General features: G+C 39.6%; 1 pseudogene; it reads left to right on the top strand.

Annotated features, from left to right (window-relative positions):
* The first annotated feature begins 4,297 nt into the window (after nt 1–4,297).
* Nucleotides 4,298–5,078, top strand: LOC123456726 (annotated as a pseudogene).
* The last annotated feature ends 17,689 nt before the right edge of the window (nt 5,079–22,767 follow it).

Here is a 22,767-nt window from a genome sequence, read left to right as displayed (position 1 = left end):
TGGTAAATATTCTTTACTAACTCTTGCAAAAGAAAAATACATGTTTCGCACTAAAATTATATTATGTCTTCCTGTCACAGTTCCTTTAATTTTATTTTTAATTGATATTACATATGTGTGTGTGTGTGTGTGTGTGTGTATGTATCACATCTGCATAAGAGACAATACATCACAAAAGAAAAATCACAGATTAGTAGACCAAAGGTACAAATGCAAAAGTCCATTTCTGGGACTAATACCAAGGCATTATAATATTAACACATGACACTTTATCATTTAAGCATTCTCCAGAGAAATTCAATATGACAGAAATATAAAATTAAGGATATCAGGGACATTTAACCTATGATGCCTAAAACTACAACAAATAGTAAATATAATTTTATAATTAACCTAATACACACACACACACACCTGTAACCAAAATGTCTGTGTATCTCAATTTGTTTACCCAATTCATTATGTCTGGCTTTCTGTAAAAATTACAAATAGAATGAATAAATAAAAATAAATAAATAATAGGCCTAACTAATATTTTGGAATTTGAAGACAGGGAACTTGAAATAAACATGAACATTAAGGGCTCTAGTGGAAGAAGTAGACAAGAGGGGCAATGCATATACACAGATGCAACATTTCACTAAAACAGTTTAATTATTATATAGAAAACTGATTAATTTCAAACAAGTTTTAGAATTCATTTTCTTTTTTCATATAATTTTTTTTTATCGTGTGTGTGTGTGTGTGTGTGTGTGTGTGTGTGTGTGTGTGTAGGGGTACCAGACACTCTTGCCACTGCAAATTAATGTCAGATGTGCATACCACTTTGTGAATCTGCCTTTACTTGGATAGGGAATTACACCTGGGCCAGCAGGATTTGCAACAAGTGACTTTAAATACTGAGTCATCACCCTAACCCCTACTGTAATTTCATAAAGGGTTAAAGTCTAAAAATTAACAGAATATCACTAATTTAAAATAAATCTTCATGTCATATGCCTATTATATATGGGAAAATTATAATAAATTCAATATTGTACAAAATAAAACTAATAATTTCAAAGAGGGCTGGATAGATTGTACAGTGGTTGAGCACTTCCTGTGCCAAGCATGATAGACACCCAGGATTCACATAAACACGTGGATATGTCCATGAGTACTGTAATTCCAGTCTCATGGGGAGCAGAGATTCAAGAATCACCAGAGACCGGGGGGTGGGGGACACACACCAACTAATCCAAAAAGATTGGCAGATATTATAAACTTTTGCACATTTTCAGTAATTATACAAAAGCTACACAAAATTACTTATAATTCTGAAGCTATTACAGTATACATCAGATAGTTTTCAGTCATTATAACCCTGATTATTATCATTTTTCTAATATATTCTAGTAGAGTCCCTCCAATATAAAAATATACTATAATACACCAACACTAAATCAAAAGGACAAAAAGAGAATTCTCTTACATCAGTTGGCCTATGAGCCCTAGCTTGTCCAACCCACTACTGATTAGATAGTTTCTCTTGAATAGATCACATATGATCTCTCATTTGTAGAATCTAACTTTTTTTGTTGTTGTTTAAGGTATGGTCTCACTCTAGCCCAGGTTGTCCTTGAACTCATGGTATAGATCTTAACTTTCAATGTATACATGCATGCATGTATGTACATACGTACATATGTATGTATGTTAAAAAGGACCAGAAGGTAGATAGAAAATAAATTAGAAAAGCAAAAGAGGGGAACAAGAAGTAATGAGAAAAGGAAACTTGTAGTTTTAAAGAGTAAAGAAGGCTATTGGTTGTGGGACAGCACAAGGGGAAAAGAACAGGAGGAAGGAAAATAAAAAATAATTTGTATGAGAAAATCCCATACAGAAATAACAATCTTTTTATGTTAATAAAAATAAAAATTACTCTGAAAAGCTGTTTCTAAAACAAATGATATTCCAGGTTTCTGGTTCAGGTGGCAGAACAGGACTCACACCTCTTAATTCTCCCCCCAAAAAAGCAGAGGCATGGCTCACACCTCTTAATTCTCCCCCCAAAAAAGCAGAGGCATGAAGAACCAAGATAACACATAACACACTCTTCTACCAAAAAGGAAAGGTGTGTAAGTAATTATTTATCTTGGGGATCCCTTGGCCCACAAGCGCGAGTGAGCAGAGAAGGCCCAACAACCACATAACCAGCAAGATCTGTTCCAGAGAGGTACAGCTGACCAGGAAACCACCACAACAGAGAGCTGAAGCCTGAATCTCAAGGCAATGCCTGGAAAAGGCTCTCATCAGCCCTGCCTGGCCTTGCCTCAAACAGCATCAGCCCATGGACTGGGAAAGAAGTCCCACAGGCAAAATAAAAAGAAAAGGGAAAGAGCAACCAAGCTCTAGCCTGCAGGAGAGTCCCCTAAATGGATCTCATCCACAAGTTCCAGCCTCTGCGGCAGCCCACAGGAGGGATCCCTGTCAGATCCACTCCTAGACACCAATGTTGTTAGGCATCCAATCCCAGGTGTGCTTCCTCTCACCCATCCCCACCCTTGCATACCTGTTCCTGAAAGTGCTATGAGCAGGGAGCTGGCACACTAGAGCATAATTCCTGACTCACAGCATGGAACACCCTTTTGGCCCCCAACAGGCTGTGCCAATAGTGCAGCCTACAAGGTTCCAGGACTGATTACACATCAAAAGGGGGAGCTGGTAGGTAGAGCTGGGCATTCAAGTTCAGGTGAGCTTTCACCCATCCCACCTCCATCTGTACCTGGTACCATAGTTGCTGTGAGCAGGTAACCACCACATTAGAGCAGCATTCCTGACCCCCAGCAGGGTATACCTTTTCTGGTCGTACCAACACTTCAGCCTACGGGGTTCTGGGGCCACTCACATACCAAGGCCAGGCAGAGTAATGCTGGACATTAAAGCCCAGACAAGTTTCCTCCTTACATGTATATCTGTTCCAGCAATTTCTGAAAGCAGGTAGCTGCCACACAAGTAGACAGTGGGTAAAACTGGGCCAAGTCTAATTGAATTCCCCCTCTTCCCCTGATAGTACCTGGTCCAGTGAATGCTGTGAGCAATAGGCTGCCACACTAGTGGGGAACTTTCATCCTTCAACCTGGAACTACCAGAACTCCTGACCTGCCCAGCAGCAAACATCAGTCCTGAGACACAAAGGAGGTCTGGGTGCTGGTAACACTCCAAAATCACAGGCAGCTAATAGACTGGGGACATACGGCCTTCTAAACAAGCATAGAGGAAGCTTTCCCAGTAAAGTCTAGAATAAGACAGGAGTGCCCACTCTCATCATTGCTTTTCTTTTTAAAATTATTTATTTATTTATTTTTATGAGAGAGAAAGTGAGTATGGGCATAGTTAGACCTCTTGCATCTGGCTTTACATGGGTACTAGGAAATAAACACAGAACAGGCATACTTTGCCAGCAAGGGCCTGAGCCACCACCCCAGCCCTAAATTGATCTTTTTAAATGTTTTTTTTTAATTATTTTATTTATTTGCAAGTAGAGAGAGATAGAAGAGAGACAGAGAGAGAGAGAGTGGGTGAGCCAGTCTCTCCAACTGCTGCAAATAAATTCCAGACTCATATACCACTGTGCTTTATGTGAGTACTGGGGAATTGAACCTGGGTCTTTAGGCTTTTCAGGTAAGCATCTTAACCACTGAGAAATCTCTCCAACACCCCCACCCCCATTTTTAAATGTTTTAGAGGTATGGTCTCCCTGTAGCCCAGGCTGGTTTTGAACCACAGTGATCTTCTACCTCTACCTTCCAAGTGCTTTGATCTTTATCATTGCTCTTCAACATAATAATTGAAACCTTGAATCAAGAAATAAAGCAAGGCCCCAGCCACCTGCGGGGACCCAACTGGCAGCTCCAGAACGCCTGCCTGCTGCAGCGGCTGGGGGCTGCTGACCCTGGGCCTGGGTCAGTGAGCAGCCCTCGGCCCCCGCCAAGCCTGCGATTCCCACCCGCAGCTGGTTGGCTGCTCATGGGGGATCGACCACCGGTGAGGTCCCCGGTGCTTCCCTTGGGGCGGACCCTGCGGCAGTTTTTCTATCAGATGTCCTACTGTAATAATGCTGCTTTTAAAATAGTTTTATTAATTTTAGGAGTTAAGAAGTTTCTGTTCCTTTGCTCCAAATCAGAGCAGTTTGTTCTCTGCATACAGAAATGGAGTGATATTTAAAAAGATATGGCTCTTGGTAGATGTTTAAAACTGGATTGGAATGATCTAAGCTCTGTGCTGAAGTAAGGTCAGTTGCACTGCATATACTAATTTGGGGTAATCCAAATCCATTACTGAGACCATGAAAATTTTGTTGGTGTTTGACTTCGACAATACAATCATAGATGACAATAGTGACACCTGGATTGTGCAATGTGCTCCAGACAAAAAACTTCCTGTTGAAGTAGAAGATTCTTATGAGAAAGGATTTTGGACAGAATTTATGGGCAGAGTGTTTAAGTACTTGGGAGAAGAAGGTGTAAAAGCCGAAGAAATGAAGAGAGCAGTGACGTCGATGCCTTTCACTTCTGGGATGGCAGAACTCTTCAGCTTTATAAGGAAGCATAAGAACAAATTTGACTGTATCATTATTTCAGATTCAAATTCTGTCTTCACAAGTTGGGGTTTAGAAGCTGCTAATTTTCATGATGTCTTTGATAAGGTGTTTACAAATCCAGCAGCATTTGATAGGAGCATTTGATAGCAATGGTCATCTCACTGTGGAAAATTACCATGCTCATTCTTGTAATAGGTGCCCAAAGAATCTCTGCAAAAACGTACTTTTGGAAGAATTTGTAGATAAACAGTTAAAAGAGGGAGTGAATTACACACAAGTTGTTTACATAGGTGATGGTGGAAATGACGTCTGTCCAGTAACCTTTCTGAAGAAGAATGATGTTGCCATGCCATGAAAAGGATACACTTTACATAAAACTCTTTCTAGAATGTCTCAAAATCTCCAGCCTATGGAATCTAATGATGTAGTCTGGTCTTCAGGTCTTGAAATAATTTCCCATTTACAATTTCTAATAAAAGAGTAATATGCCAAAAAAAAAAAAAAAACAAGAAATAAAGCAAGCCAGGTGTGGTGGTGCACACCTTTAACCCCAGCACTTGGGAGGCAGAGGTAGGAGGATTGCTGTGAGTTCAAGGCCACCCTGTGACTACATAATGAATTCTAGGTCAGCCTGAGCTAGAGAGAGACGCTACCTCGAAAAACACCACCACCACCACACACAAAAAAAAAATAAATAAAGGTTGCTTTCCTCTTGGGCTGGAGAGATGGCTTAGCAGTTAAGCACTTGCCTGTGAAGCCTAAGGACCCCGTTTCAAGGCTCAACTCCCCAGGACCCACATTACCCAGACACATGAGTGGGTGTACGTGTCTGGAGTTCATTTGCAGTGGCTGGAGGCCCTGGCTCGCCCATTTTCTCTCTCTCTCTACCTGCCTATTTCTCTCTGTCTGTTGCTCATAAATAAATAAATATTTTTTTTAAAAAAAAGAACACTAAAAAAAGTAATGATATGATGGAGAATGGAATTTCAAAGGGGAAAGTGTGGGGTGGGGAGGGAGGGAATTACCATGGGATTTTTTTTATAATCATGGAAAATGTTAATAAAATTTAAAAATTAAAAAAAATAATGGAAGATAAATAATAAAATGGAAAGGAAGCAATCAAACTAGCCTTATTTTGCAGATGTCATGATTCCTTACGAAAATGATAGAAAGACTCCCAAGAGGGCTGAAGGGATGTCTGAGCAGTTAAGGTGCTTGCCTGCAAAGCCAAAGGACCAGGTTTGATTCCCCAGGACCCACATAAGACAGAAGCACAAGGCAGTACATGCATCTGGAGTTTGTTTGCAGTGGCTAGAGGCCCTGGTGTGCCCATTCACTCACTCACTCACTCATTCTCTGTCTCATAAATAAAGAGAAAGACTCCAACAAAAGAACTACTAGAAGTGATAAATTCTTTCATCAAAGTAGCATGATATAGGTTACCCAGGAGACTTCCGGCCAAGATGGCGACTGCCTAGCTGCGCTGCAGATACCGGGGAAAGAAAGGCAAGAAATTAAGGGTTATCAGGGTCTTCTTGCCAGTGGGAGGGCACAGAGTGGGGAAAAACAGGGAAACACGGATCCCCCCTTGGGTGGGTAGTCTACCCCCCCATACAGCTGCCGCATCCAAGCAGCTGTGCTCCGATCGCGTGCCCGCCAGCCTGCTGCGCTGACATGGGGACCTCCACCTTGTGCTCTGATCGCACGCGCCGGCCCGCCACGCTGTGCTCAGTTTGCACACCCCTGGGGGCCACCTCTGCTGTGATTAGGCAGCTGGCAGAACCGCCCTCCCCCCCGTCCCGCTGCTGTGCTCTGATTGCTTGTCCACAGGCCAGCCTCTGCTGTGTCCCGATCCTGTGCCCGCATCAGGTGCAAGGGCCACACAAGCCCACACTGAGTCACTAGCACCAGCTCAGGTGCCATCCCCTACCTGTCCATCGCCACACATCCCCCACTCCCCTGAGGCGGGAGAGTGTAGACTGTTTGCAGGTCCCAGTATTCCCAGCAAGAGTTTGGGCAGCTTCAGTGCTTGCTTCCTCAGTCCCCTTTCAAGCTCGAAGGCAGGCAGCTTTGATACATTGCTGGGTGAGAATTCAGGCAACTTTGGCGGCCCTGTCAGTCTATAGATAGGCGGCTTTGGCAAAAGAGCGCAAAAACTCAGGCTGCTTGCAACTGCCCCAGGCTGCCTTAGATTCTCATTGAGCTAGAGCCCAGGCTGCTCCACCCACCTACCTGCCCATACACGGACATGGGTAGACCAAGGTGCAAAAGAAATAACGTGAAAAATAAAATGCAAGATAATCCAGACAGATCACCCAGTCCAACAAGGATTACATCTAACCAAAACATAGAAGAGTGTTTAGGATCAGAACATCAAGTGGAAGCTATGAGCAATGCAACACTAACCAACCTACTGCTAGAACTTGCAGGAAAGCAACAAAGGACAGATAATCATGTGGATGCTACCATCACGAAGCTACAGCAATATTTTAAGACACTGGAAGGAATTCAAAGAGAGCTAAGAGAGTTGAAGGAGAGTGAAAAAAAAAAGGACCTTAAAAATAAGCTGGCCACACTAAATGAAAACATAAAGAAATGCAAGGAAGATTTCCAAGAATCATCAAGAAAATCAGAAAATGAGGTGAAAAGGGAGCTGGACAGAGCGATGGAAGTGATACATAGAAAAGTAGTAGAAAATGCAAACTTAATTGAACAAGTCCAAAACTCGCTAGAGGCTCTCAAGAATAGAGTCAGCGAAGTGGAAGATAGAAACTCTGATCAGGAAGACAGGATGGAAGAAACAGTTCAAGAGTGCAAAAATTTCAGTAAGTTCAAAAGTTCCTATGAACAGAACATGAGAGAATTGCGGGATACACTTAAACGTCAAAATATTAGAATCATTGGAATATCAGAAGGAGAATAATTTCAGACCAAAGGCACAGAGAACTTATTTAACACAATAACTGAAGAAAACTTCCAATGTTTCTTAAAAGAAAGGCCCATCAAGATACAAGAAGCGAACAGAACTCCCAACCCACTACACCAAAGGGGAAACTCCCCAAGACATATTATCATTAAGACTCTAAACATTGACACCAAAGAGAAAATCCTAAGAGCCGCTAGGGAAAAACAGCACACCACTTTTAAAGGAAACCCCATCAGAATTACTTCAGACTTCTCAATGGAAACCCTGAAAGCTAGAAGGGCCTGGACTGAAAATCTCCAAACTCTAAGAAACTATGGCTTCCAACCCAAACTACTCTACCTGGCAAAAGTCTCCCTTATAATAGATGGTGAAAGGAAAACTTTCCATGACAAAACTCAGCTTTACAATTATATGAACACAAAACGAAACCTACAGAAAGTATTCCAGGAAATTCTCCACAGAGAAGAAACAAATAAACAAACTCAAATGCCTAAAAGAAGCAGATCACAACAAGCAAACCCAGAGTAGACACAAAAAAATTCAAATTTCATGAAAACACCAACACACCTCTACCACCACAACATGGCAGGGATCAAATCAAATCTCACAGTCATCACTCTAAATATTAATGGCCTTAAATCACCCATAAAGAGTCACAAGCTAACAGGGTGGATCAAAAACTTAAACCCCTCAATCTGCTGCCTTCAAGAAACCCACCATACCACTAAAGACAGAAACCTCCTCAGGGTGAAAGGGTGGAAAACAATATGCCAAGCAAATGGGAATAAGAAACAAGCAGGTGTAGCTATATCGGATAAAATTGGCTTCAAATCCAAAAAGAAAAAGAAGGCTACTTCATACTTATAAAAGGAACAATCCATCAAGAGGATACAATAATCATAAATCTGTATGCACCAAACACAGGGGCACCACAGTTCATAAAACAAAACCTACTTGACAATAAAACAGAAATAACCACCAACACCATCATAGCTGGGGACTTCAACACACCATTATCAGTAATAGACAGATCATCCAAACAGAAACTCAATAGGAAAGTAAAAGAGCTCAACAAAACCATAGATCACTTACACCTAACTGACATCTACAGAACTTTCCATCCCAAATCCACAGACTACACATTCTTCTCAGGAGCCCATGGAACATTCTCTAAAACAGACCATATACTGGGTCACAAAGACTGCCTCCACATATTTAGGAAAATCGACATAATTCCCTGCATGATATCAGATCATAATGCTATATTCCTAGAAAAAAACACCAAGAATCCCAACGGCAACTGGAAACTGAATACCACATTCTTAAACAATAAATGGATAGTGGATGAAATAAAAAATGAAATTGAAAACTTCCTGGAATTGAATGACAATGAGAAAACACCATACCAAAACTTTTGGGACACAATGAAGGCAGTCCTCAGGGGAAAATTCATAGAACTCAATGCCTTCATAAAAAAGACAGAAAGATCCTAAATCAATAGCCTAACCATACATCTAAAGGCATTGGAAAAACAAGAAAAATCTAACCCAAAGAGCTCCAGAAGGAAAGAAATAAGTAAAATCAGAGCAGAAATTAATGAATTGGAAACCAAGGAAACAATTCAGGCAATTGACAAAACAAAGAGCTTGGTCTTTGAAAAAATAAACAAGATTGACAAACCTCTGGCCAATTTGATCAAGCAAAAACAGGAGATACTCCAAATTAACAAAATTCAAAATGAAAAAGGAGAGATCACAACAGACATAAGTGAAATTGGTAGAATCATCAGGCCTTATTTCAAAAACCTCTACTCCACAAAACTGGAAAATGTGGAGGAGATGGATAAATTCCTGGATGCATATCATCTACCAAAGCTAAACTCAGAGCAGATTAATCACCTCAATGAACCCATCACACTCATGGAGATTGAAAAAGTAATAAAAAACCTCCAAAAAAAAGAGTCCAAGACCAGATGGATTCCCAGCCGAATTTTATCAAACCTTCATGGAAGAACTCAAACCAATCTTTCTAAAACTGTGACACACAATTGAAGAACAGGGAAAGCTGCCCAACTCCTTCTATGAAGCTAGTATCACCCTAATTACAAAACCAGGCAGAGATGCCACAAGAAAAGAAAACTACCAGCCTATTTCCCTAATGAATATAGATGCAAAGAAACTGAACAAATACTCGCAAACCGAATCCAACAACACATCAAAAGCATTATCCACCTTGACTAAGTGGGATTTATCCCAGGAACACAAGGGTGGTTCAACATACGAAAATCTGTCAATGTAATACACCACAAAAACAAGGTTAAACATAAAAATCACATGATCATTTTAATAGATGCAGAAAAGGCCTTTGACAAGATACAACATCACTTCATGATCAAAACATTGGAGAGAATGGGCATGGTAGGTTCACATCTTAACATAATAAAGGCAATATACAAAGCTCCAAAGGCCCAAATAATACTTAATGTAGAGAGACTGGAGGAATACCCATTGAGATCAGGAACAAGACAGGGATGTCCTCTCTCACCTCTGCTTTTCAATATAGTTCTGGAAGTCCTAGCTCAAGCAATAATACAGGAGAAGGAAATAAAAGGGATCCAATTTGGAAAGGAAGAAGTTAAGTCAGCTCTATTCGCTGATGACATGATAGTATATGTAAGAGACCTGAGAGCTGGGCGTGGTGGCACACACCTTTAATCCCAGCACTCGGGGGCAGAGGTAGGATCACCATGAGTTCGAGGCCACCCTGAGACTCCATGGTGAATTCCAGGTCAGCCTGGGCTGAGTGAGACCCTACCTCGAAAAACCAGAAAAAAAAAATAAAAGAGACCCATGAGACTCCATACCAAAACTCCTGAAGGTGATTAACTCCTATAGCAAAGTAGCAAGATAAAAAAAAATCAATGCACAAAAATTGGTAGCATTTCTGTATGCAAATGACAAAGATACAGAAAAAGAAATATAGGACATAGTCCCATTTTCAATAGCAACAAAAAAAATACCTTGGAATAACGTTAACCAAGGAAGTAAAAGATCTATACAATGAAAATATTAAAACTCTCAAAAAAGAAATTGAGGAGGACTTGAGAAGATGGAAAGACCTCCCATGCTCCTGGATAGGCAGAATTAACATTGTGAAAATGACAATCCTACCAAAGGCAATATATAGATTTAATGCAATTCCAATTAAAATCCCTACAGTGTTCTTCATAGAGATAGAAAAAATGATCTCAAATTTCATATGGAAAAACAGAAGGCCTCGCATAGCCAAACATATCCTCAGCAAAAGAAATACCTCTGGTGGCATCACCATACCTGATCTAAAGCTATACTACAAAGCCATAGTAATAAAAACAGCATGGTACTGGCATAAAAACAGGACTATAGACCAATGGAATAGACTTGAGGACCCAGATTTTGTGTCAAACAACTATAGCTATTGATATTCGACAAAGGCCTGAACAATATAGGCTAGGAAAAAGATAGCATCTTCAACAAATGGTGCTGAACAAACTGGATAACCACATGCAGGAAACTAAAACTTGATCCACACATTTCACCATGCACAACACTCAAATCCAAATGGATCAAAGACCTCAACATAAGACCAGAAACTCGAATACTATTGGAAGAAAATTTAGGAAGTACTTTCCATGATATAGGAATGGAAAAAGACTTCCTGAACAAAACCCCAGTGGCTCAAGTTCTTAAACAGTCACTCAAACAATGGATCATTATGAAGCTGAAGAGTTTCTTTACAGACAAGCACATAATAAGCAAAGCCAATAGAATACCCACAGAATGGGAGAAAATAATTGCAGGTTATCCAACTGATAGAGGCCTATCCCTAGAATCTACAAACAACTCAAAAGTCTAAACAATAAGACAAATACCCCACTCACAAAATGGGGTGCAGATTTGAACAGGCAAATCAGAGGAAGATATACAAATGGCAAACACACACTTAAGAAAATGTTCATCATCTCTAATCATCAGAGAAATGCAAATTAAAACAATTATGAGATTCCACCTTACCCCAATAAGGATAGCCAACATCAAAAAAATCAAATTAAAATAAATGCCGGCGAGGATGTGGAGAAGCAGAAACACTCATTCACTGTTGGTGGGAATGCAGGATGATACAACCACTTTGGAAAGCAATATGAAGACTCCTGAAAAAGCTGACTATAGAAATACCAACAGACCCAGTTATACCCTTACTGGGCATCTACCCTAAAACCTTCAAACCACAGGCCAGAGAGATTTGCTCAACCATGTTTGTAGTGGCTCAATTCATAATAGCTAAGAGCTGGAATCAACCCAGATGTCCATCATTAGAAGAATGGATAACAAAGATGTGGTATATCTACACAATGGAATTCTATACAGCAGTAAGAAAAAACGACATAAAGAAATTTGAGGAAAAATGGATGAACCTAGAACAGATCATTCTCAGTGAACTTACCCAATTACAGAAAAAAATAATCGACACATAGTCTCACTCATCTACAACACCTAACCTGAATCTACCCAAGATACCTTACATACCCAGCAAGCACCTCATGGATGGATGGATGGATGGATGGGTAGGACGGGGAGGGTCGAAGGGTGGAAAACAGTAATCCGGGCCCAAACGGCAGTGGTACCATAAAATTCTACTTCCTAAAAGACAGACCAAATGGCTGAACCTTCACTAGACCCTTACAGGAAACACCTGAACCACAAGACACTGGAGAGGGTAGGATCAAGACTAACCTAAATCTTCTACATCTTCCCTTCCTCCTTCTCCCTCTCTCCCCCTCTCTAACGCAGGGAGCGGAATTGGGAGCGGAAAGAATGTCAGAGTCACATGTTGGGTCATGATATGCAGAGACATTTATCGTACCAATAACTATGAGCTAACTCCACAATGCTCGACCCATTTACATCAACAAGAAGGGTCCAATGGGAGGGGGTAGATCATGGATGAGCCTAAACAGTGGTACCAAACTGCCTGTATTTGCTGAAAAGAAAACTAATAAATTAAATTTAAAAAATAAAAATAAAAAAAGTACCAGGATATAAAACCAAGACACAAAAAAGCCTCTGTATATACCCATGAATGAACAGAGAAAGAATTTAGTGAAGCAGTTAAAATTACAATAGCCACCAAAAACCAAAGAAAGAATCTCAGAATCAGGCTGGAGAGATGGCTTAGCAGTTAAGTGCTTGCCTGTGAAGCCTAAGGATACCAGTTCAAGGCTCAATTTCCCAGGACCTACGTTACCCAGATGCACAAGTGGGCACACGCGTCTGGAGTTCATTTGCAGTGGCTGGAGGCCCTGGCGTGCCCATTCTCTCCCTCTCCCTCTCTCTCTATCTCCCTCTTTCCCTCTCTGTTGTTCTCAAATAAATAAAAATAAACAAAAAAAATTTAAAAAAACGAATCTCAGAATCTTTCTAATAAAGGAAGTGAAAGAACTATACAATGAAAACATAAAAACTCTGAAGAAATGGAAGACATGAGATGAAATGATCTTCCATCCTCATAGATAAGAAAAATTAATATTGTAAGAAATAGCCTTCCTATCAAAAGTAACAAACAGGCTTCTGGTTAAGATGGCAGCGTAGGTACCATGCCAAAGCAGCCTAGGTAGGAAAAAGTAAAAAAAAAAAATAAATAAATAAATTCAGAAATTACACTCTTTTACTAAAAAGTGAGGTGTATAGGAAATTGAAACAGCAGCGGAGAAGTGGAAGAGATCCTGAGCATCCAGAGCCTGCACAGGCCGGCAGAAGCACCTCAGGCAGGGAGGGTTGAGCGCAGGGGTGGTGGTGCTGGGCTTGAGCGCAGGAAAAGCCAGGTGAGGGGATTTTCTACTCACACCAGAGCTCTCCACAAACTCAAGAAACGTGAAGGGAGAATGACAGTGAACAACAAAGGAGCAGATCACAAGGTAGAAGAATGCTTAGATCAGGGGGCGAACTAGAGAAGCATTGGCTCCCTCCTCTTCCCCACTGCCAGTGCCCAGTCCTCAGGAAGAGAGAAGCAGTCCAGGGACCCAACCACGCCTACTTGAACTGACAGAGCACCAAAGAGGGACACAAGCGTGAGCTGAGACCAAAATCTCAAAAGGTAACTAGCATTACACCAGGTCAGAACCCGCCTCATAAATCTGTTATATATGCCTGAACCGGAAGTGCTAACTGCACCTTCCATATCAGGATAAAAAATATCCTGATGGATATATTGGAATGGATGATCAATTTTGCCATTCTTAAATAAGCTGTAGTTTGGGCTTGTTATTTATTGCTTCTTGAATTATAGTGCCTTTGTTTAATCTTCTGCTATATATTAGGGAATGGTCTCATCTGGTCACAAGCTGACTTGGAACACTCTACAGACCAGAAATCTTAACTGCCTTGTTGTCAGGGAGTGGGTGAGGCACCACACAGCCTAAAGGACAGACAGAGGACCCAGTTGTCATAATACCTACTCTTGGATAAATACAATGTGCTTTTGTGCACTGCAGTTATACATAGTATAGTTAAATTTTAGAATCTGCCTGTATTTTGTTCCACTTAGCCAACTTGAATACTCTCATAGCAGGCAAACCCAACACCTAGAGTCACATTTGAAGATACTCTGAAAGTCTTCAGAGCCACACCTAGTACCTTAACCCCGTACCCTAAAGATATATAACATCAGATTGACGGATACATCTCATATTGCCCAGCTAACGAAAAATGCAACCATTAAATAATCCAAGATACAGAAATATATACATTATAACACAAGAAATACCAAATATCAAGACAATATAAATCCACGAGAAAGTATTAATGCATCAGAAATGACCTCCAGTGAGAACAAGTTAAGAGGAAATGCCTGAGAAAAATTTCAAAAGAATGATTATAATAAATATGTTCAAAGAACTCAAAGAAGAAATCAAAGGAAGCAAGAATATAAAGGATGCCAATTTAATGAAATAAAGAGGTAAATCAATACTAGACATAAATAAGGAAATAGAAATAAAGAAAAATCAGTTAGAATTACTAGTAATAAAGAACACAGTTAATGAAATAAAAAACTCTGTAGAAAATATCACCAGTACAATGGATAAAGGACAGGACAGAATATCTAAGCTAGAAGACCGGGTGGCAGATCTAATACAGTCCAACAAAGAGAAAGACAAACTTATAGAAAAGTATGAGTGGAAATTGCAAGATATTCAGGACACCATGAAAAGATCAAATATAAGAATTCAGAGCACAGCAGGAGAAGAATTCCACTCCAAAGGCATAGTTGGCATCTACAACAAAATCATAGAAGAAAACTTCCCCCAAATTGTGAAAGAGGTGCCAATTCAGGTACAGGAATCCTTTAGAAACTCAGCCAGACAAAACCTGGAAAGAACTCTCCTCGCCATATTATAATCAAACTACCAAAGGCACAAGCCAAGGAAAAAATATTGAAAGCAGTTAGAGAGAAAAATCAGGTTACCTACAAAGGCAAGCCAATCAGGATTACAGCAGATTACTCAACACAAACTTTAAAAGCCAGAAGGAAGGGCTTGAGTGATGTATTCCAAGTTCTGAAAGATAACAACTATCAACCAAGGTTACTTTATCCTGCAAAACTGTCCATTCGAATAGATGGAGAAGTAAGGACATTACAGGACAAAAGCAGGCTAAAGGAGTATTTAAAGACAAAAGGAGCTCTACAGAAAGTACTTGAAAAAATCCTCCATGCTGTAAAAAAAGAAAAGCACACATATAAGGAACTGGGAAAAAACAAACAATATTCAAATACTAGTTAACACAAGGGGGAAAGGTAATACTGGAAGAACTACAAAAAAAAATGGCAAAAATGAATACATACCTTTCAATAATATCTCTTAATATCAATGGCCTCAATGCCCCAACCAAAAGTCATAGGTTTACAGACTGGGATAAAAAGCAGGATCCCTCAATTTGTTGCCTCCAAGCAATCCACCTTTCTACAAAGGGTGGACATTTTCTTATGATGAAAGGTTGGAAAACAGTGTTGCAAGCAAATGGACCTACAAAACAAGCAGGGGTTGCTATCCTAATATCTGACAAGGTAGACTTCAGTCCAACATTAGATAAGAAAGATAAGGAAGGCCACTTTAAATTGATTAAAGGCACCCTCCAACAGGAGGACATTACAATCCTACACATATATGCACCAAACATGGGGGAACCAAAATTCATCAAACAAACGCTATTAGAACTGAGGTCACAGATAACACCAAACACAGTGGTAGTGGATGATTTCAACACCACACTCTCATCAATTGACAGGTCATCCTGGGAAAAAAATTAAAAAAAAGAGGCATCTGGATTAAATGAGGTCATAGAAGGAATGGACCTAACAGATATAAATACAGGACATTTCATCCAAATGCTGCAGAATATACATTCTTTTCAGCAGAACATGGAACATTATCTAAAATAGACCATATCTTAGGACACAAAGCAAATCTTAACAAATTCAGGAAAACTGAAATAATTCCTTGCATTCTATCTGACCACAATAGAATTAAACAACCAATCAATACCAAGAAAGGCTATAGAGCATACACAAAATCATGGAAATTAAACACATTACTAAATGATGAATGGGTCAATGAAGAAATCAAGAGGGAAATCAAAAAATGTAAAGAGTCAAGTCGGGTGTGGTGGCGCATGCCTTTAATCCCAGTGCTTGGGAGGCAGAGGTAGGAGGATCACTGTGTGTTCAAGGCCACCCTGAGACTCCATAGTGAATTCCAGGTCAGCTGGGGCTAGAGTGAGACCCTACCTTGAAAAAACAACAACAACAAAAATTTATAGAGTCAAACAACAATGAGAACACAAAATACCAAAATCTCTGGGACTCAATGAAGGCAGTCCTAAAAGGTAAATTTATAGCTTTAAGTGCCTACATTAAGAAATTAGAAAGGTTGCAAGTAAATGACCTAATGCTTCACTTTAGAGCCTTGGAAAAAGAACAACAAGGCAAACCAAAAATCAGCAGACAAGAAGAAATAACAAAGAATATGGCAGAAATTAATGAAATAGAAACTAAAAAAACAATCCAAAGAATCAATGAAACAGAGAGTTGGTTCTTTGAAAGGATAAACAAGATTGATAAACCCTTAGCAAATCTGACCAAAAGAAAGAGAGAAGAGACACAAATTAATAAAATTAGACATGAAAAAGGTAGCATCACAACAGATGCCAGAGAAATTCAAAACTCATAGGGACATACTATAAAAGCATATATTCCACATAGTATGAAAATCTGAAAGAAATGGATGAGTTCCTTGATTTATGTGACCTACCTAAATTAAATCAAGATGAGATTAATCTCTTAAATAGACCTATAACAAGCATAGCGATCTGAACAGTTATCAATAATCTCTCAACTAAAAAAAGCCCCAGCCCAGATGGATTCACTGCTGAATTTTACCAGACATTTAAGGAAGAGCTAACACCATTCCTTCTTAAGCTTTTCCATAAAATCAAAAAAGAAGGAATTCTACCAAACTCCTTCTATGAGGCCAGCATCACCCTGATACCAAAACCAGGCAAAGATAGAACAAAAAAGAATATTACAGACCAATCTCTCTCATAAACATAGATGCAAAAATTCTCAACAAAATATTGGCAAACAGAATACAAGATCATTCACCCTGACCAAGTAGGCTTTATCCCAGAGATGCAGGGATGATTCAATATACACAAATCAATAAATGTAATACATTATATAAATGGGTTGAAGGACAAAAATCACATGATCATCTCATTAGATGCAGAGAAAGCGTTTGACAAAATCCAACATCCCTTCATGATAAAAGTCATACAGAGACTGGGAATAGAAGGAACATATCTCAATAAAATAAAGGCTATTTATGACAAGCCTACAGCCAACATATTACTAAATGGGGAAAAACTGGAAGCTTTTCCACTAAAATCAGGAACAAGACAAGGGTGTCCAGTGTCCCCACTTTTATTTTATATAGTACTGAAGTCTTAGCCATAGCAGTAAGGCAAGTGACACACACAAAAGAGATACAAATTGGAAAGGAAGAGATCAAATTATCATTATTTGCAGATGACATGATTCTATATATAAAGGACACTAAAGACTCTATCAGAAAACTATTAGAGCTGATAAACACCTACAGCCATGTAGCAGGATACCAAATAAACACACAGAAATCAGTAGTCTTCATATATGCTAACAACAAACATACAGGATGAAATCAGAGAATAACTCCCATTCACAATTGCATCAAAAAAAATAAAGTACCTTGGAATAAACCTAACCAAGGTAGTAAAGCATCTCTACAATGAAAACTTTAAAACACTCAAGTGAGAAATTGCAGAAGACACTAGGAAGTGGAAAAACATCCCTTGTTCCTGGATTGGAAGAATCAATATTGTAAAAATGGCAATCTTATCAAAAGCAATCTACACATTTAATGCAATCCCCATCAAAATTCCAAAGGCCTTCTTCATGGAAATAGAAAAAACAATCCAAAAAACTTACTAGGAATCACAAAAATCCTCGAATATCTAAAATAATACTGACCAACAAAAGTAAAAAACAGATTTCAATGCAATTCCAATCAAAATTACACCAGCATTTTTCAGATAATTAGAAAAAAATAGTCTCAAAATTCACATGAAAGCAAAACCAGCCTCAGATAACCCAAAATATCCTCAGCAAAAGGAACACCTCTTGTGTTATTTTTAGACTTACTTATGTTATTTTTAGACTTACTTTAAATCAATAGTAATAAGAACAGCTTGGTACTGACACAAACCTAGATACATAGATCAATGCAATACAATAGAAGATTCAGGTATAAATTCCTCCAACTACAATTACCTGATCTTTGACAAAGGTGCCAAAAATGCACTAGCATAAAGCCAGCATGTTCAACAAATTGTTCTGGATAAACTGAATAGCCATATATAGAAGAAGGAATCTCAACCCTTTTCTCCAACTCTTCCCAAAAATCAACTCCAAATACGTCAAAAACCTCAATATAAGGTCTAAAACACTGAAACAATTGGACAAAAAAAAAAAATAGAACACTACAAGATACTGGTGTAGGGAAGGATTTTCTGAGTAAGACCCCAGTACCTCAGGAAATTAGACAAACAACCACTGTGATCTCATAATAAACAACTGATAGAATAGGAGAAAATCTTTGCCAGCTGTAGCAGACAGCTTCAGGTTCACTGAGATGAACTTCCACAACAGGCATTGTGATGTATGAAAGGATATTTATTGAAGATCCAGGGGAAGTTCCATAAATAGCAGAAGAAGCTGGCCTACTTTCATAGGACCGAGCAGAGAGAGAAGCACAAGCCAAAAGCCACACAAGCACACTTCAGGAACTCCAGCTAGGCACACTTTGCCTTAAGATACACCCAGTGACACTGCCTCCAGCCAGGTGGCTGCAAATACAAACTACAAATGTTAAAGAACTGAATATATTTAGGGCAATCTATTCAAACCAACACATTCCGCCCCTGGTCCCCAATAGATTTATAACCATTATACATTGTAAATTGTACTCTGTTCAATTTCACAAGTCCCCATAGTCTTGACCAATTTAAGATATTAAGACCTGTAAAATCAAACAAGTTAAACATTTCTAACATATAAAGGCACAGAGTAAATATTTTCAACTGGTATAAGGCATAACAAGAAGAGACTAAAACAATGCAAACTCAACCACCATCAAACAAGCATCAAACTTTGGCAGTTCAAGTTCAATACAGCCAGGGGCTGATAGTCTCCAGATTTTCTAATTCTGCTCCTCCAGCTGGGCAGAGTAGCCAGGGAACACTTCCATCCTTGGCCAACAGTGCACTCTATGGTGGCCCTTGCATTGTCCTGGTATATACAAAACATCTTCAGGTCTCCATGCAATCCACGGTCCATCTTCCAAAGGCTCCTCATCCTATCAGCCTCATCTATCTCATCCTCATCCTATCAGCCTCATCCTATCTGCCTCATGCCACATCTCAGCAGCAGCTCCTGAAACTGTGTGCAATTCAGGTCCACTATACGCATTTTGCATGCTTCTTAAACCAATACCAGTTGTGCAGGACACAGCCATATTCTTAATTCAGGGACAAAACAAGTCATAGCCTTGAAAATCAGGTACCTTCTCTAGTCAACTCTTTCCAAAAGTGTTTGCATTTCTATGATAGTCTTTCCTCAGGCATCTTTTCCATGGTAAAGCAATTGGACCATCTTCCTTAAGATTGCTAATGTGTTTGACAACAGCAGATTCAGTAACCTAAAATCAGTCTCAGTGCCTGTAATTTTAACTTGCTTGAGGTTTTCCAGCTTAAAATCTTAAATCTCTCAGTCCAGTATCTTTAGCCAAGCACATCAGTCCATTACAAATTTCACCTTGATCAAACTCTCTGGGCCTGTGCAGCAGGATGCAGCCAGCCCTTATGCCAGTAGCCCAATTCCAACAAAGTGCTCTGCAGTCTTTCCTTCCCCTAGAGCTCGTAAGCCAGGCCTCGAAGTTCAATATTGTCTACACTTAAGAATTCTCAGACTCTCATCAGAATAGTCCATAAAACTTGGCTTACCACTCCAGAAGGCATCTTCATTTGTAAGCACCAAGTCCATGCCCATTTCTCCAAAACAGAAATCAACATCCACATGGTCAGGTTCATCTCAGTCCACTCACCGGAACCAAGTTCTGTACCAAACAGCTTCAGGTTCACTGAGATGAACTTCCAGACCAGGCACAGTTATGGAGGAAGGGATATTTAATGAAGCTTACAGATCCAGGGGAAGTTCCATAAATGGAAGAAGAAGCTGGCCTGCCTTCACAGGCTGAAACAGAGAGAGAGAAGCACAAGCCAAAAGCCACATATAGCATACTTCAGGAACTCCAGCTAGGCACACTCTGCATATCTTTAGATTGAAATCTGAAACCCACCACCACACCTAAGATCCACTCAGTGACACTGCTTCCAGCCAGGTGGCTGGAGATGCAAACTACAAACAATGCAGAACTGCATATATTTGGGGCCATCTATTCAAACCACCACACCAGCTATACATCATCTGACAGAGATCTAATATCTAGAATTTATAAGGAACTCAAAAACTAAGTAATAAAAAGTCAATAAACCCACCCAAAATGGGGAAGAGAATTGAACAGAGTTCTCTAAGGAAGAAATTCAAATGGATAATAAATACCTAAAAAGTAGTTGTACATTTTTAGTCATTAGGGAAATCAAATTAAAATGACTTTGAGATTCCATCTCACCCCAGTCAGAATGACAACCATCAAAAAATAAAACGACAACAAATACTGGTAGGGATGTGGTCAAATAATTATACTCATTCATTGCTGGTGGCAGTGCAAACTTGGACAACCACCATGGAAATTATGGAGACTCCTCAAAAAAATAGACCTACCATTTGTTCCAACTACATCACTCCTGGGCATGTACCATAAGGACTCTACTCTTTACTGTAGAGGCACTTGTTCAGCCATGTTTTTAACTGCTCTATCCACAATTAAGAACTGGAATCAAACCAGATGCTCATCCATAGATGAATGGTTAATGGAGATATGGTATATATACACAATAGAATTCTACTCAATGGTAGGGGAAAATAACACAATGAAATTTTCAGGAAAATGGATAGACTTGGAAAAAACAAACTAAGCGAACTCATGCAAACACAGAAAGACAAAAACTACATGTTGTTCCACATATGTGGTTCCCAGCCTGGAACAGGCTGAGTTATGGGTATATTTTACAGGCATCTTGAGGGTCAGATTAATAGGTGAAAGGGTCTTAGGGGGAGGGGAAAGAAAGATGGGGGACTTTTACCCAAAATAACCTGAATTACTAACATAAATATCTTTCTCCTGGATAGCAAACTAAGATAGAACCATAAATAGGAATGAGGGGGGAACATCTGGGAAGAAGGGTGCCCTCCTGGAAAGGACTAGAGGAAGCCTAATACAAAAACTGTGGACTATGCCTTGTAATTCATAGTGTCAGAAATGGGTTACACTCCACAGTGAGCTGTTGAAGAGATTTATGAGGTCCCCAAAACAAAGCAGGCTTCTATAAATCATTTGATTACCAACCAAACTAAAAGTTAAGACCCTATTGTTGAAGACACCACAATCTGCTGACTCAGGACATCAAGAAATCATGCTGAAATTTAGAAGGAAGCCAGCTGCTTGATGGCTAGTCTACATAGTGCTGGATAGTGTTACAGGAGCAGCTGGGGAAAAATGGCCACTAATACTGTGAACAATCAGAACACCCTGCTAGAAATAAAATCAACCAACTGGACAAGATGCACATACCTGTGCAACAGTGGTACGCAGGCCTTGTGGGTGACCAATGGCTGTCTGATTAGATAACAGGCTCACTCAGTGAGAAAGAAGTCATTGCTGATACTGGGAACCAAGCTAAAAATCCTACAGAGATGATGATCATAGACTACAGAGAAAAATTCCCAACTAATCTGACCAGAAAAGAGTGGCTACATTCATCAAACTCTCTTAATTAACTATGCATATTCCCATTAACCCATACTTCTCTCATTCTTATTTGGAGAATCTATTTTCTTTTTCTCGAAGGCAGTGGACACTGGGGAGATCCAAAAATCAATCAAGAGGACAAGAAAAGATACCTGACTGCCTATCACCTGCCAGTGTTCACATGATACCACAGAGGGAATGGTGAGTTAAACATGGCTACTGCTTTCACAGTGAACCTGACAACCTGCGCAAGGGAGATGACAACAGACACAGAAGAAAGTCAAAACACTATCAAAGCAGAAACACATAAGCTGCTAAATAGCTAACACTAAAGCAGACTTATAACACACCAGCCAAGACACCGGGAACTTTGTGGAAAGAAGGAATGATTTTAAGAGCCAGAGTGGAAACGAGTGTCAAGAGACATTTCCCTGCCCACTGTGAATCCTTCATTCATAACCCATAACTCCATGTAGAATACCAGTAACTGAAGTGTAGTCTCAGTGCAATGGGAGTAGGGAGGTGGGGATATTATAAGATAATATGAGGGGAATGGGACCAACACATGATTTGTCCATATAACAAAGTTTGTAATTTAAAAAATAATAAATAAAACAATATTGTTATTTAACTCAAAAAATAATTTGCAGGCTGGAGAGATGGCTGAATAGTTAAGAGGCTTGCCTGTGAAGCCTATGGACCCAG

The sequence above is a fragment of the Jaculus jaculus genome, chromosome X (genome assembly GCF_020740685.1).
Source record: "Jaculus jaculus isolate mJacJac1 chromosome X, mJacJac1.mat.Y.cur, whole genome shotgun sequence".
NCBI classification, from domain to species: Eukaryota; Metazoa; Chordata; class Mammalia; order Rodentia; family Dipodidae; genus Jaculus; species Jaculus jaculus.
Note: the sequence above shows the minus strand (reverse complement) of the source record. Positions and strands in the feature narration are given on the sequence as shown.